Below are 14,197 nucleotides of genomic sequence, written 5' to 3'. Positions count from 1 at the left end.
TCCTAGCCGCCCTGACTGTGAAGTAGCGCCTCCTGATATCTAGCCTAAATCTACCCTCTGCCAGCTTGTGACTGTTATTCCTGGTCACTCCTGGCGGTGCTCGAGGGAACAGGGACTTCCCCAGTGCCTGCTGATCCCCCCTGACTAGTTTATAACAGGCCACTAGTTCCCCCCTCAGCCTTCTCTTCTGGAGGCTGAACAGGTTCAGGTCCTGTAACCTCTCCTCATAGGGCCTGCCCTGCTGCCCCCAATCATGCACGTGGCCCTCCTCTGGACCCTCTCCATGCTGTTGACATCCCTCTTGAAGTGCGGCACCCAGAACTGGACACAGTACTCCAGCTGTGGCCTGACCAGCGCCACGTAGAGAGAGAGAATCACCTCCTTGGACCTGTTCGAGATGCATCTGTGGATGCGTGACAAGGTATGGTTGGCCTTCCTGACTGCCTCCCCACATTGCCGATGACTCGAACATCCTTTTCTGCCTCTGTGCTGACAAAAGGGGAGTTCCCCAATCTGTAGGTATGGTGCCGGTTGTTCCTCCCCAGGTGCATCACTTTGCACTTGTCTGTGTTGAATCCCATCCTATTCTCATCTGCCCACCCTTGTAAGCTTTCCCTGCTTACCAAGGCACACTGTGGCGCTTCCTACATGTCTTGGTAAGCGGGGAAAGCTGAGCAGGAACTTCTTCCAGGGCTTGAAGGGAATGATCCTTAGTCATAATTCCTAGAGTGCACAGGATCATGACTCTCAAGTCCTCAAAACACCTTCCTTGGGCAGCTGAAGAGCGCAGGCAGTTCCAGGCCACCTATACTCTTGCACCATAAAGTAAATATTTGTGCTTCCATTTTCAGTAGACAAGTTAATACCACCTTCCTTGTGGCCACACATTTTGGACATTTGTGATAAATAAAGCATATGGGTGTCTGTTTGCTTTACCTTTGTGCTGCCGTAAAAAAAAAAAAAAAATGGTGGCACAAGGTCAGCATCTGTTTCCAGCCTTAGGCTATAAACAGATGTCACATTTGTCACAGGACTCAGTATGTCACAACTTGTCCTGGAAAGTAGAGTTATGTCCTGGAGGACTGGCATACCCACAGGTTACCATTTAAATAGGATGTAAAGAGTGGTTAAAGGTCTTCCACTTTTCTGCCAAGAAGTAGTTAGAAAGAGCACATATTACAGCATGCCTGGTGCTGGTCAAGTATCCTTAGGTTTTCCTGCTTCTGCCAGCATCAAACAAAATACCTATGATGCAGCAAGTTAAGTCACTTAACGGCTTTCTGGATGCCACCTTACTCATCTCTTCTGGCCTCTCCTGAACCTGGGAGTGTTTGTTCCCTTCCTGCTATGAGGTATTGCTGTGGGATTGTGGAGCCTGGTGACAGCATGTACCCCTAGGGACCAGTGGATGGTCCTACTTGTATGATATATTGTGGGATGATGAACCCTGTGTGGATGCCGTCTATCTGTAGGTTCAAAACAGACAAAAGCAGATCCAGGGACTCCTGATCAGTCCTCACAGTTTCCCTGGGAATCTCATAAGTATGCTTAACAATGCTCACATAGTGCTCTTCAGCCTCTGTATGTCACCTGGTAAGCCACACAGAGATACACCACAACTCCTTTATCTCATGCCTGACCACACTGAAGTGGTACATTTGATTTTCCTCCCCCCATTGGTTGGCTTCCATGACTCAGAAGAGTCTGTATGGCACCAGAGAAATCAACAGATTCATCTTGGTGCAGGAATGGGCTTTCCTCTGCTTGGAAACTTCCTGGGCACTATTCTCTGCCCAGATTCCTTAGGTTATTATCTGCTCTTGAGAGTCCACCATAAGAAGAGGATGAACAGGAGTTAATTAACAGGAGTTAATTTCCTTGCTGTTGCCCTGATATCATGAAGATCTCCCCCAATAGAAGTCGTAACTTACAAGACTGTTCAGCCAGCAGACAGGCTCATTTACCTTGCTGAATCTTAACATGGTACATTTGTTCTCCCATTTAATCCCTAGGGACCCTCAAAGTGGAGGGTATGCTTAGGCAATTGTCAGCCATTTGGTGCAGCAAAGGGGCCATTAATTCCCATGGGGGCCATATCCATTGTGGGCCAGTGGAGGTGGATAGGGAGGTACTGGATGGTATGTGCCCTGCTTCTTTGGGTGGCTGTTGAGGGTGGTCTGCTGCCTTTAGACTCCTCATGCCCCTTGCCTATAACTGCAAGATACCAGTACCCTGTCTAATGTCCTTCTGATCTATCTGACCCCATCACTGAAGTGGCACCTGTTCATTTTTGGACAAAGCAGGCCAACAGTCTTTGCTTGCCTCTTACTGGAAGAGGCGATGGTCCTTGATGACTGACTCTTAGAGAAGACAGGAATGCTATGATGGGTCATCAGTGTGTTTGATTCTTCCCTGGAATTTCAGGGAATGCCTAATTGTGTACTTTACTACCTGCTATGACCACCTTGCACGGTCAAATTGGCACACCATAAGGACATCTACATGAGATGCTTACTGCAAAGTTGCCTAATTAACTCGGCAGTAAAGCATCGCCTTCTACACGTGCAGTGCTATTAGGCCAGAGTAAACTAATTAACAACACTGTAGACTAGTATTCCCCAACACAAGTTCTATTCTATGACAGTCATTTACTCTGCTGCAGTGCACATGTAGATGATGACTGGAGCTATCTGGGGTATGAGGTTGCTACAGTGCAGGACTGCCTGCCAGCTAGCCCTGCACAATAGCACCCTTGTGACCCAGCCGGCTCCTCCACAGTACACTGAGCTGAGGTGGAGTAGCTTCAGGCTGGTTGGCTGACTTCCCAGACACCCTGCCAGCTGGGACTGTGCCACTCCAGCTGAATATGTTGCAGTCCTGGGCACATGTATAAATGCTGCATTTATGAGAAATAAGCTCCGGTGCAAACTGTGCTAGAGTTGATTACATTGTGCTGATTTCATGTAAATGCACCCTGTAAGGAGGATAATTGATCTGTATTCATCTTAACTGTCATCTGATTACTTGCAAAGGCTGCAGGCAGGTGGCCACTGCACCACTTAAAATATACAAAAAAATATATCCTCCTTCTCCACCTTCTCCTGCCTTGAGGGGATTGGCCACCTGCTGCTGTATGTGAACTACATGTAGTTGGGGAGAGGGAAAAACCTTTTGAGGGGTAGGACTGGTAGCTTCTCTCATCCTACCTTCAAACACTTCTCATAGATCTAGGGCCCTGGCCCTACCCCTGTGACCTATCATCGCTCAGTGTGAAATTTAATTGTGCAACTCCCACTGAGTTTGCTAGGATGGGTAGCCAGAGGGAGCTCAGACTTTCAGCACTGGCATCAGCATTTAGAAGAGTTCAAGACAGTACAGTCAATGCTGTGGCTGCTTACGGCTAAACTGTCATGGTGGTTCACACTGACTGACCAAGTGGCAGACTTCATGATTTAAAAGTCACTTGTTTTCTCCTTTCCTTACTTGCTAGCTTGCAATAAAATGCCTTTATCTATTCCTAATGGTTTGTTGGCATGAAAGTGAAGGCCATCACCACTACTTTCTAAAGGCAGGGGCCAAGGCAACAGCTGAAGGCCATAGCAAAGGAGGTGGTGCATTTTAGTAGAAGTGCACTGTCCTAACACCTGGGCCTGAAGTCAGTATCTTCTCTCAAGATCTTGGCATGAGGCTAGGTATAGCAGGGAGGGTCCTTCTCCTGTGCATTACCACTATTGTATTTTTGGTAGGGGGTAGATGTGATGTTAAGTGGGCAATTAACTTGAATGGCATCTGCCTAACTGAAGTGGGACCCTCAACACAATGACCATTTAGTGGCCATTAGGGATATGCTTTCAAAAAACAAAGCTGATTCTATTAGTCACTCACTTAGACTAAAGTGGGATCTATTAACACACTACATTAATGCAGCGAATGGTGGGTGGGGCAGGGGGAGGAGATATAATGGGGTGGTCCTGTGGACATGTGGTTTCAGCAGACCCAAACGTGCGATTCCTTAGAGCACAAAGGGAAGGAATGTTGGCCGGGATGGTGAATGCAGGGGAAGACATTAAACTCTTTTTGTCTGAACCTGGGTCCATTTCAGAATATGCATGGCTTGAGTTGGTCTGTATAGCTTAGCACAGGGGTGGGCAAAATACAGCCTGTGGGCCAGATTTGGCCCACCAAGCACTTTGATCTGCCCTGTAGGGACCCCCCTCAACAAATTATGCCCACCTCAGGCCTTCCACCCAGAGGGTGGGTACGAGGCATCCACAAGTACACACAGCCCAAAATGTACCCTATTGCCTCACTCCCACCCTTGTGGGTGGAAGGCACCAATGGGCCAGTGAGCAGCTTCTGAGAGAAGTGGCTGCTGCTACAGCAGCCCCTGGAGACCTGCTCCACTTTCCCAATCTCCTGATGGCTCCAGGCAACAGGTAGGGAAGTAGCAGGGGCAGGGCTGCAGTTGGACAGGAGTGCAGAGCATGGGGCTGGGGCTGGTGACAGCATGGAGCCCATGCTTAGGGGGCAGCAGCAGCAAGGAGCTGGGTGGGCAGTGTGTGGGTGTGAGGGAGGGTGGGGGTTTGCGGACCCCCCCCACAGTCCCACCACAATCCCCCTATGGTGTTGGCGGGAGCAGCAGCAGCAGGCGGGATGCTCAGGGTGCAGGTGCCTGGCAGGGCACACCTCCAGCCAATGCTGCACATTGCAGCAAAGGATACAACCTGCACCAGCCTTCTGTATCTCTGGCACTCCTCGCTGCAGACACACAGCCCCTGCACTCCCCTGTGGTAGAGCCGGGTGCTTTCCCTGCTTGGGCTGTGCAGCACCAGCAAGAAGCCTCAGGCACTAGAACCAGTTGCCTTTCTTGCCCCTCCACCCCTGGAAGGTGCCTGGGGTTTCCTTCCCCTGCTATGCAGGCCCGGCAGGGAAGGCATCAGGCTGCAGCGCCTGAAGCTTTTCTGCTGTGCTGTGCAGGTCCAGCAGGCAAGGCAGCCAGCTTCAACACATGGGGCTTCCCTCCCATGCTGTGAAAGTACAGGATCTATGCATGACTGGCGGGGAGCACCAGCAACACAGACAACTGGCAGAGGTTGTGCCCCTCCCTGCAATGTGCAGCACTGGCTGGAGCTGTGCTCCACTAGGTGCCTGTGCCCTGAGTGCCCCACCTGCTGCTGTGCCACAGGGTGAGTGCAGGGGGGACTTCACACCCTCCACCCTCCCTCATGTCCATGCCCTGCCCCACAACCCCCCACATATATACAACCCCCCAATATACACTATGCCCCCCACACACAGCCACACCCCCCTACATCCTACTCCACACACCACACATACTACACCCCATGCAACCATACCCCACAATATACAAAGCTAAGAATTTATTTTTGAGTTATTATGCAATCACTTATCTATAGACCACGCAAGCACAAATCATGACAAAAATATTTTGTAATAAAATTTAAATATGTTATAGTAGATATTTGACTTTTAGTGTATGATTTGCTTTTTTTTCTGGTTCTAAGATGGCAACCCCCCTCCCAATAAGAGTATTTTCAGGGGGCAAGGGGAGGGGCTTCTAGTAGCAAATATCAGCAGTTGGGGGTGGGACTTCTGGTCCCAAGATGGTGACCAGGGGATGGGGCAACTGTCAAGGGGCAGGATTACCCATGCATTCCTTGACAGCTCATCAAAGAACTAGTTAGGTGGTACCCCACCTAAAATAATTGCCTGTCTGGCTTAGCAGGATGTCCTAGGAGTCCCTGATCTGGCGCATCGCCTGGGTTCCTGTGATGCTCTAAGAGGGTTATATGTCTAGTATTAGACTACAGCCTCATTCCTCTTTTAGGCAGCATCACATCCACTGCATTTTTAGACATGTCTTTGTCATTCACCCCAAAGATGGAGGACAGTTCCTCGTAGTGAGAGCACATGACCCTGCATGCAACTGACACTGCTGCTGTCCCTCCCAAACTGCTGCCTCTTTATTTTGCACTTGGACTTTATCTCATCCCAGAAGTTGAGGAAATCCACTACCTCCTCCCTGGCCCAGGTGCTGCTACTTGTTCATGATGCTGCATTTGGATTAAGGGCCCATGGTGCAGGGAAAATGGATGAATGTGTTGTGGTATGAAGGTGTGAACTTGTCGTGATGGATGGTGGATCCAGTGACTTCCCAGAAGGCTGGATAATTAAATGGATGGAGGTCCCCAATGTCTGGTGGTTGAGGTTGGGTCAGTGGATGCAGACTTTGATACTTATGTCAGGTAGGTGGCAAGAACAAAATAGTTGGCAAGTTGCCATGCATGGCAAATACTACGTGGGGGTGAGAGCAGTAGAGTTTTGTGATCATGGCCAAAATGGTTGCACAGAGTTCAAGAAAAGCAGGGATTGTGGCCAAAGTGGTACATTGTAGGTTGCCTGGAAGAGCAACTGGCGTACATATCCCATGTTTATATGGGAGAACTGTCAGGCATCCTCCTAACAGTACCTCTTATCCTGCAAACCTTTTTGAGGATATGTTCTACAATTAGCAACAAGGATATTGGAACACTTGTGTTTTGTCTTGGGAGAAAACATTTTCTCCCTTGACAAGAGCAATGGCTGTTCCTAGCCAGAGGGCATTAATTATGGTGCCACAGCAGTCTGGGGCAGTAGAGGCACTTCTATGGGGAAAAAAAAAGTATTAAAAAAATCTGGCTCTGAATCAAACAGATTATAACCATAAAGGGGGACCAAAGCCTGAAGCATTTTTATGAGAAATTAATAATTGTCCTTAGGCAATCAGCTTTCCTAGCCAGCCATTAATCCTACTAAATACCACAGGCTGCAGTTGTTGTTGTTTAATTGAAATATGTCACTTACAGCAGTAAAGCTACAGAAAATTGTAAATATTTTTCTTTGCTAAGCATTTACATTCGAATAAGGTTTTAACTTAAACAGGAAAGTACAAGCAGCAGCAGAAACTAAGCACTAGATATTTTAGGTTAAGGTAATGAGATTTTTGTCACTTTAAGCAGATGCATCTAGAGCATGTGGTATCTCCCTTTAAAATGAAATTACATTTAATAATGCCAATATGTGTAAGGTATGCTCAGAGCACACTTACCTCATCAGCCTCCACAAGGGACTTTGTCATTGCTCTTCCTAGTTCTGGATCTAAATGGTCTTAGGTAGCGCTAGGCTGTTAAAGACGGGCAGATTTTTGTACATGCAGAAGTGTAACATAACGTAAGGTGGTAGGCAATGTTTGTGTTAAGGGAGAGAAGTAGTGGTTGCAGATGACTCCAGGAAAGGCCACCACTGAATGTTTTTGGTCTTGCAATTTTGGACTCAGGCACTTAATGGCAAACTAAGGATTTAAGAACCTAAAATGAGACTTTGAAAGTCAGCCTCAAGTTCCAGCTCTACAAGTTTTAGTTTTCCTGCTTTCTGGCAATGTACTTTGAAGTGCTTACTTCTCCTCTAGGCAGACAAGGTTCTTTGCGTGAATCTGCGTGATATCTTTTATTAGACCAACTTAAATAGTTGGAAAATAATTACTAAGCAAGCTTTCAGGTTCAAAAACCCTTTGTCAGGCTAAGGAAGTTTCAGCAGTTGGTGTGTGCTCTTCCTGGATGGAATGAAAAGTAAAGAAGCCAGATGCTGGGCTGGTATGCATACAAGACAGGTAGTCAGTGAAAATGTAGATCGAGGAGTCAATGGGTGAGAGACAGGCTGGGGGGTGGGGAGAGAGAGAGAAGGGGGATGAATAGTGGAGAGATACCTGGGGAGTCATATGTCAGGCAGGTTATAATGTGTCATAAATCCAATGTCTATATTTAGTCCATGATTTTTAGTATCCAGGAGGTTGATGAAGTGGAGTTCATAGGCTTGTCTCTGGGAATTGTTTTCCTTTGAGGATCAGGACTGAGAGATTGTAGAGAGATTGGTTTTCTTGTGAGAAATGTGTCCCCACAGGTCATTGGGTATTCCTCTCTTTGATAGATTTCTGGTGTGTATTCGTTCTCGTGCACAGTTGTTGTTTGGTCTCTCCTATGTATTTTTCATCAGGGCATTTGGTGCATTGGATGAGATACATTACATTTCTGGAGGTGCAGCTGTAAGATCCAGGAATGTTGATAGTGCTGTTGTGGGGTGTAGTAATTGTGGCGGTGGTGGAGACGTGTTGGCAGGTTTTGCATGTCTTGTCATATCATGGTTTGGATCCTTTTGGTGTGTATGGAAAATCCTCAAACAATTGCAACCCATACTAGAAAGAGACCCTACTCTTCAAAAGATCTTCCCAGAGCCACCCATCCTAGCCTTCAAACAAGTACCAAACCTTGCTAACCCCATCACCAGAAGCAAACTTCCTCAAGCCCAGAACACGCCAAAAGGATCCAAACCATGCCATGACAAGAAATGCAAAACCTGCCAACACATCTCCACCACGCCAGGTTGCAGCACTTGTCTGCACTTGTCCTTGTTGAACCGCATCCTGTTCAGATCCGCCCACTTCTCTAACCTATCCAGGTCTGCCTGGACGCGGTCCCTGTCTGCCAATGTATTCACTTTACCCCACGTCTTGGTGTCATCAGCAAACTTGAACAGGGTGCGCTCCACACCCTCATCCAGGTCGCTAATGAAGATGTTGAACAGCACCGGCCCAATTTCAAATTGGCCTTCAAAGTGTCCTTGCATCTCTTCTTTTGCTCACCTCTAGTCTGGTAATCATTGGTGAGCTGGGAGTATGTTTTTGGAGTTGGATGTCAGAAATCCTTATGACATGTCCTGTCCAACAGAGCTAGTTCCATATAAACATGGCTTCAATGCTGGTGGTATTTGCTTGAGCCAGAATGTTATCTGGCATTTGTTTTTCTGTCAATCCATTTAATATGGATGATTTTCTGAAGACATTGCTGATGGTAACATTGCAAGACTTTCAGATATTTCTGATACCTTTACCAAGTCATTCAACAAGGTAGGGATGACAACATCTTTGTAGATGAGAAGTTTGTTTTGGGTTCTAATATCATGATCATCAAATAAATGATTTCTGAGATGTCCAAAGGCAGCACTGGCAGATTTTATTTGGAGTTGAAAATCATCCTCTATGTTTACTTTTTGGGAAATGTGGCTACCTGTATAGGAACAATGCTTGACATTCTTTAAGAATTACTTTCTAATTGTAATATGTGGAGGAGTAACTGGTTTGTTTGGGATGGGCTGGTTTGGCTGAGTGGAGAAGAACTTTTCCCCAGCCAGCCAGAGTTGGGGCATGGGTCTGGCTAAGCAGGGATAGTAGAGTTATTCCCCATTCAGCACACTTTTGCCACTCAGCCATGCCCTGAGTCTAGCTGAGCAGGGAAAGTGAGGAGATCATGTTGCACCTTGCCCTGGACCATCAAGGGTGGGACAAGGGATGATGTGTGTTTCACCCAAGGAAGCAGATCAGCTGTGCTGTGATGCTGTGGCACAGCTGATCTGTTTAATTCGGCAATGTCTATTTTAGCCTATGTGACAGAGGGCATGGCTTCATGTACCAACTTAAGGTACATTAGTCATTTTTAAGGTGCATTAAGAGTGCGGGTCTGCAAGTGTCCACCCTTAATGCACCTTAAAAATGGTGATTTTAAGTTAATTATGCCTAAATTTGATACCTGCATAAAGCACGTATCAAATGAGGTATTTCCTTAACCCATGTGTCACCTTAAGGCTCCTTAACACTGTCTACGTCAACTGAACTGGCCAGAACCAAGCCCACAGGGCCCCAGGCTGCCACCAGGCACTGCGAAGATGCAGAAGTGGAGGGGAGAAGTGGTGCTGTTTGCCAAGGTGCAGACATTGGAGCTGGAGTGATGGTTCTAGCAGCAGAGGTACTTGTTGGTGTGCTGACCGACTTGGGACTAAGTCAGCTGAGGAGGCAGGAAATGCAAGGGCTCCTGTCAAAGCACAAGGGAAAGCCCCCCTCATGAGTCCCTGCAGGGGAAGTAGGCAGAGCAGTGTGGGCAGGGCCTTTGCTAAAAGCTCCCCTTTTCCTCTCCCTTGGGGTGGGTTTGCTGGCTGGGCACCCTTAGAAGCTCACACTGGGACTCCTGCCTGGGACTGCATCTGTCCCCAGTACCTGGCATGGCTTTCTCTGTCCCACCCACCTCCATCCTGAGTAAGCACCCGGCCTCCCTGCCAGACACCGCCTGTGGGGAAGGTGGTATGAGCTCCTGGGGGGCTCTGCATGGCTCAGCCCCGGCTGGCTGGGCACAACATGGCAGGGGATAGGCTCTCTCCTTGGCTTGCCTGATCCATGGCTGAGCCCCCATGCACATTGCACCCACCCTACCTGGGCTGACCCACATAGAGCCCCCAGTAGCTGAGGCCACCTTTCCCATGGGCAGTGTTTGGAAGGGAGGCCAAATGATTGCCCAGGATGGAAGTGGGTGGAGTAGGGAAAGCAGTGCTGGGCACTGAGACTGAGGGGGAGACAGTCCCAGCCTGTCTGTTGTCCAGTACAGGAGCCCCAGCATGTGCTTCTAAGGGCTCCTGAGTCCTGGGCGGGCAGCGAGGCATCCCACCCTCGCAGGGCTGCATTGCCCAGCAAGCAAACCCACTTCAAGGGAGAGTCACGGGGGAGCTGCTAGCAAAGTTACTGCTCACGCTTTGTTGCCCCCTTCCCCTGCAGGGAATCATGGCAGGGCCTTTCCCTTGTGCTTTGACAGAAGCCTTTGTGCCTCCTGCCCCCCCTGCTTGACTTAGTTCTAAGTCAGTTGGCACACCAACAGGTACCACTGCTGCTGGAGCTGCTGCTCCAGCTCCAGCATCTGTACCTTGGAAAACAGCACCCTCTTCTTCATCTTGGCAGTGCCCAGTAGCAGTGAGGAGCTCTGTGGACTCATCCCCGGTCCACTCTTGTCCGATGCTGGGGAGGCAGGAACACAGGGAAGGGGTTAGAGCTGGGGCTGGGGCTAGACCAATCACATCCAGGGGGACTGGAGGCTCCCACCCCCATGGCCAGTGCTGGGCTGTACCACCTGGCTATACTGTCACAGGCTCGGGGGGAGAGGGGGGGACTGTCTAGGGTGCTGCCCAGGGCAGGCTGCAAAGGCGTTTGTCCAGCAAGTTTCATTAAAGCGCCATAAGGCATGCATGTGTAGACACATGAGCCGCAACGAACCTTAGGCTAAGGTGCATTAAGTTCAGGTATGCGGAAATTGATGTGTAGACGCATGCAGAACGAATGAACATCCATCTGCCACCAGCTGTAGAAAGACACACAGGCCTGTGCCAGAACACTTTAACTTCCTTAGACATTACATCTCTGACCTGAGTGTGGTTGTTCTTAGGCAGCAAACTTTTAAAAACCGGTGTGAATGGGAAACTGCAGAATGAGAAACAATCCAGTTTGCATTTTTATTAGATGTGGTTTAAACAGGGAATATAGATTCTTATTTCATTACCTTGATTAACTTTTATGACTCCTTTGTTGCTATGGGTTTATTGCTTGCATGTTTGCCTTATACCAGCCCTGTTCCCCTCACTCCTTCCTCACCTCCCTTCTCCTCCTCTCTGCTCTTCCCTTCTGCTTTTGTATTCAAATTTCTCTTTCCTTCTTACACACCTCTATTTTGTTAAAGTAGTTGCACACTCAGATCTCTTGAACATCTGGCTTATGTAGGTATGTAATTGTGGATTTGATGTTGTAATGTTTGGCACCTAGGAGCAGAGCAGATCTGCAGCTGATCATGTTTGAAGTAGAGTTATGATGATTTACCCCACTTGGGGACTTGCACCCTGCCTCTGATAAGCTTTGGCAAAAATATGTTTACTGCTTCTGAGTGTCACAGGAGCACTGAGGTGTCCTGTGCCTTAGATAAGTGAAAGTAACGGAGCTGTCATTCAACAGGGCAGTGCAGCTGCAGGTTGCTATGGCAACCAGCCGGTCAGGTGACCGGAAGGGGGCAGGGCCGGGCCCTTTATAACAGCTCAGGCCAGGGCCTAGCAGCAGTTCTCCTCTGGCAGTTGCAGGAGCTGCAGCTCTGTGGGAGAGCTGAGCAGCAGGGTCAATGATGGTGGTTTGGCTGGCTGCAATGATGCGAGGAGAGAGAGTCCGGACAGCAGTATGACTGAGAGTCAGCACTGTGTGGAGGTTGGATTATAAGCCGGTAGGCCCTTTGTTATGTTGTAGCCGGCTGACTGACTGTTTGGTTTATTTACGGTTAGAACCGGAGGACCGGGTGAGGCTGTAGGGGCGTGAGGAGGCCTCACAGGAGCGCCACAGTGGCAACAGCTTGGGGGCTCCTGGTGCCCAGCGGCGCAGCACAGGCCCCGGAGTGGGGCAGCGAGCACGAGAGGCACGGCACAGGCCCTGCAGTGGGGCAGCGGGCGCGAGAGGCGTGGCAGAGGGCACCAGCAGGGGCAACAAGCATGGGAAGTGCGGCAAAGGCTCCACAGAGGGTGAGGAATGGGATAAACCAGAGAGACAGGCCCTGTGGGGTGAAGCCTGGGCACGGCAAGCCCAGAGACGCCAGTAGTAGGGTGTAGGTTGCAGCAGTGGCCCAGGGGTGCCGGTATCAGGGGTGCAGGTTGCTTAACCGGCCCAGGGGCACCAGTAAAAGGGCGACAGGTGCGTGACTGACCCAGAGGTGCTGATAGAGGGGTGCCAGTGGTGTGGTAGACCCAGGTGGATTAGAGAGAGGCGCCGGGGAGTAACAAGCCCCAGGGGCGCAAGATGGGTGACAGGCCCGGGGTGCCAGAAAGGGGCACCAGGGCAGGATGAGCCCGAGGGGTGCTGGAGAGGGCGCCGAAGGGCACGAGACCCAAACAACATCCAAGGAACAACTGCGAGGCTTGGGGCGTGCTGAAGGGGAGGTAGGAGGCACGCATTGCCCTTAAGGCAGGGGTGCGCTGAGGCACCCCATACGGAGTAGGGGTGGTAACACTCACACCGTTCACTAGGGGATAAAGGCAGCCTCCCTTCTGAACTAATTGTCATCAAAGACATGGCAGGCGAGAACCAGAGGGTGCTGAATCACCTTGAGTGACGGTAGGGGGTGCTAGGGAGTACATGGCCGCTCCTAGGCCCCACTACCTCACACTGAGGTGATCATATTTTTCCTATGCTTTTGAAACATTCTTCATATTTTGGCTATTTTAGAAGCCAAAATCATTTCGGTTCCAGATTTTATATTTTACAAATAATGCTTATGCAAACAGATGACAGTAATGATTGATTCTTATATTACTAATCAATAGCTTATTGATATTGAATATATCAGTTTGGTCCAGATAAAGCAACATTAGCAGAACTATAAAAATTAAACATTCATCAAACACTTATTCCTATATTCAGTATTAAAATCCATTAAGACTACATAAAACTGGCACTGGGAAGTTTCAAATGTAATGAATAATTAATACTGTACTAATTTTAGAATCTAAAGACCTAATTAGCAAGATTGTGGTGACTGTATAGAGGGAAGAAATAAAAAAATATGTTGAACTCTTCCAAATGAGCTTAACATTTCAATTATTCTAAAAATATTCTATCTAGGGTCCAATTTTCTTCACGTACAACCTTCTTACAGCACTTTGTAAAGATTTAAAAATTATTAGGAAAACGTGTGGGTGAAAACGTGTCTAACATAAGTACATAGGGGCTGCTAGCAACTACTATTTAATTAGAAAATTAAAGTACTGAGACTCTGAAGTCACTTTCTCATTAGTAGTGTGCAAGAAGCAAAGTGTCCACAGATCTAAGCTGACAGCTACTGCAGAGTAGTAGTATAGCTTATTTGCTATACGTATGCTAGCTTTTACAGTATCTGCTTTACAGATATAGCCATTAGCCATTAAGTGACTACTCAGTAAAACTCAATGTGTGATACATGCTTCAGACCAAAGTGACTTGGTAAAGCTAGCTAATGACAGCATGGGGACAGGGAAGTAGAGAGTTATCCAGGTAGGGGTCACAGATATAGGGAAAAGTAATGATAAAATCCCCAAAGCATCCTGTATGCTTTCCTTAAAGAAGCTGTGAATTCAATTTGGTACCAGAATGAGTTGGTCTGCCCCTTCTTATCATTAATATTGTAAATACTGTAGATAAAATTTCCTACCATTGTGCTCCAGTTCTGTGTTGATTCAAGGCAATTGAAATCAATGGAATTACGTAGCCATAAAACATGAACTGAGCACACCTTGTGATTACTTTGAGGAGGTGACA

Source organism: Crocodylus porosus, unplaced genomic scaffold (genome assembly GCF_001723895.1).
Source record: "Crocodylus porosus isolate Cpor-Errol unplaced genomic scaffold, CroPor_comp1, whole genome shotgun sequence".
Classification (NCBI taxonomy): domain Eukaryota; kingdom Metazoa; phylum Chordata; order Crocodylia; family Crocodylidae; genus Crocodylus; species Crocodylus porosus.
This window is presented reverse-complemented; position numbering follows the sequence as displayed.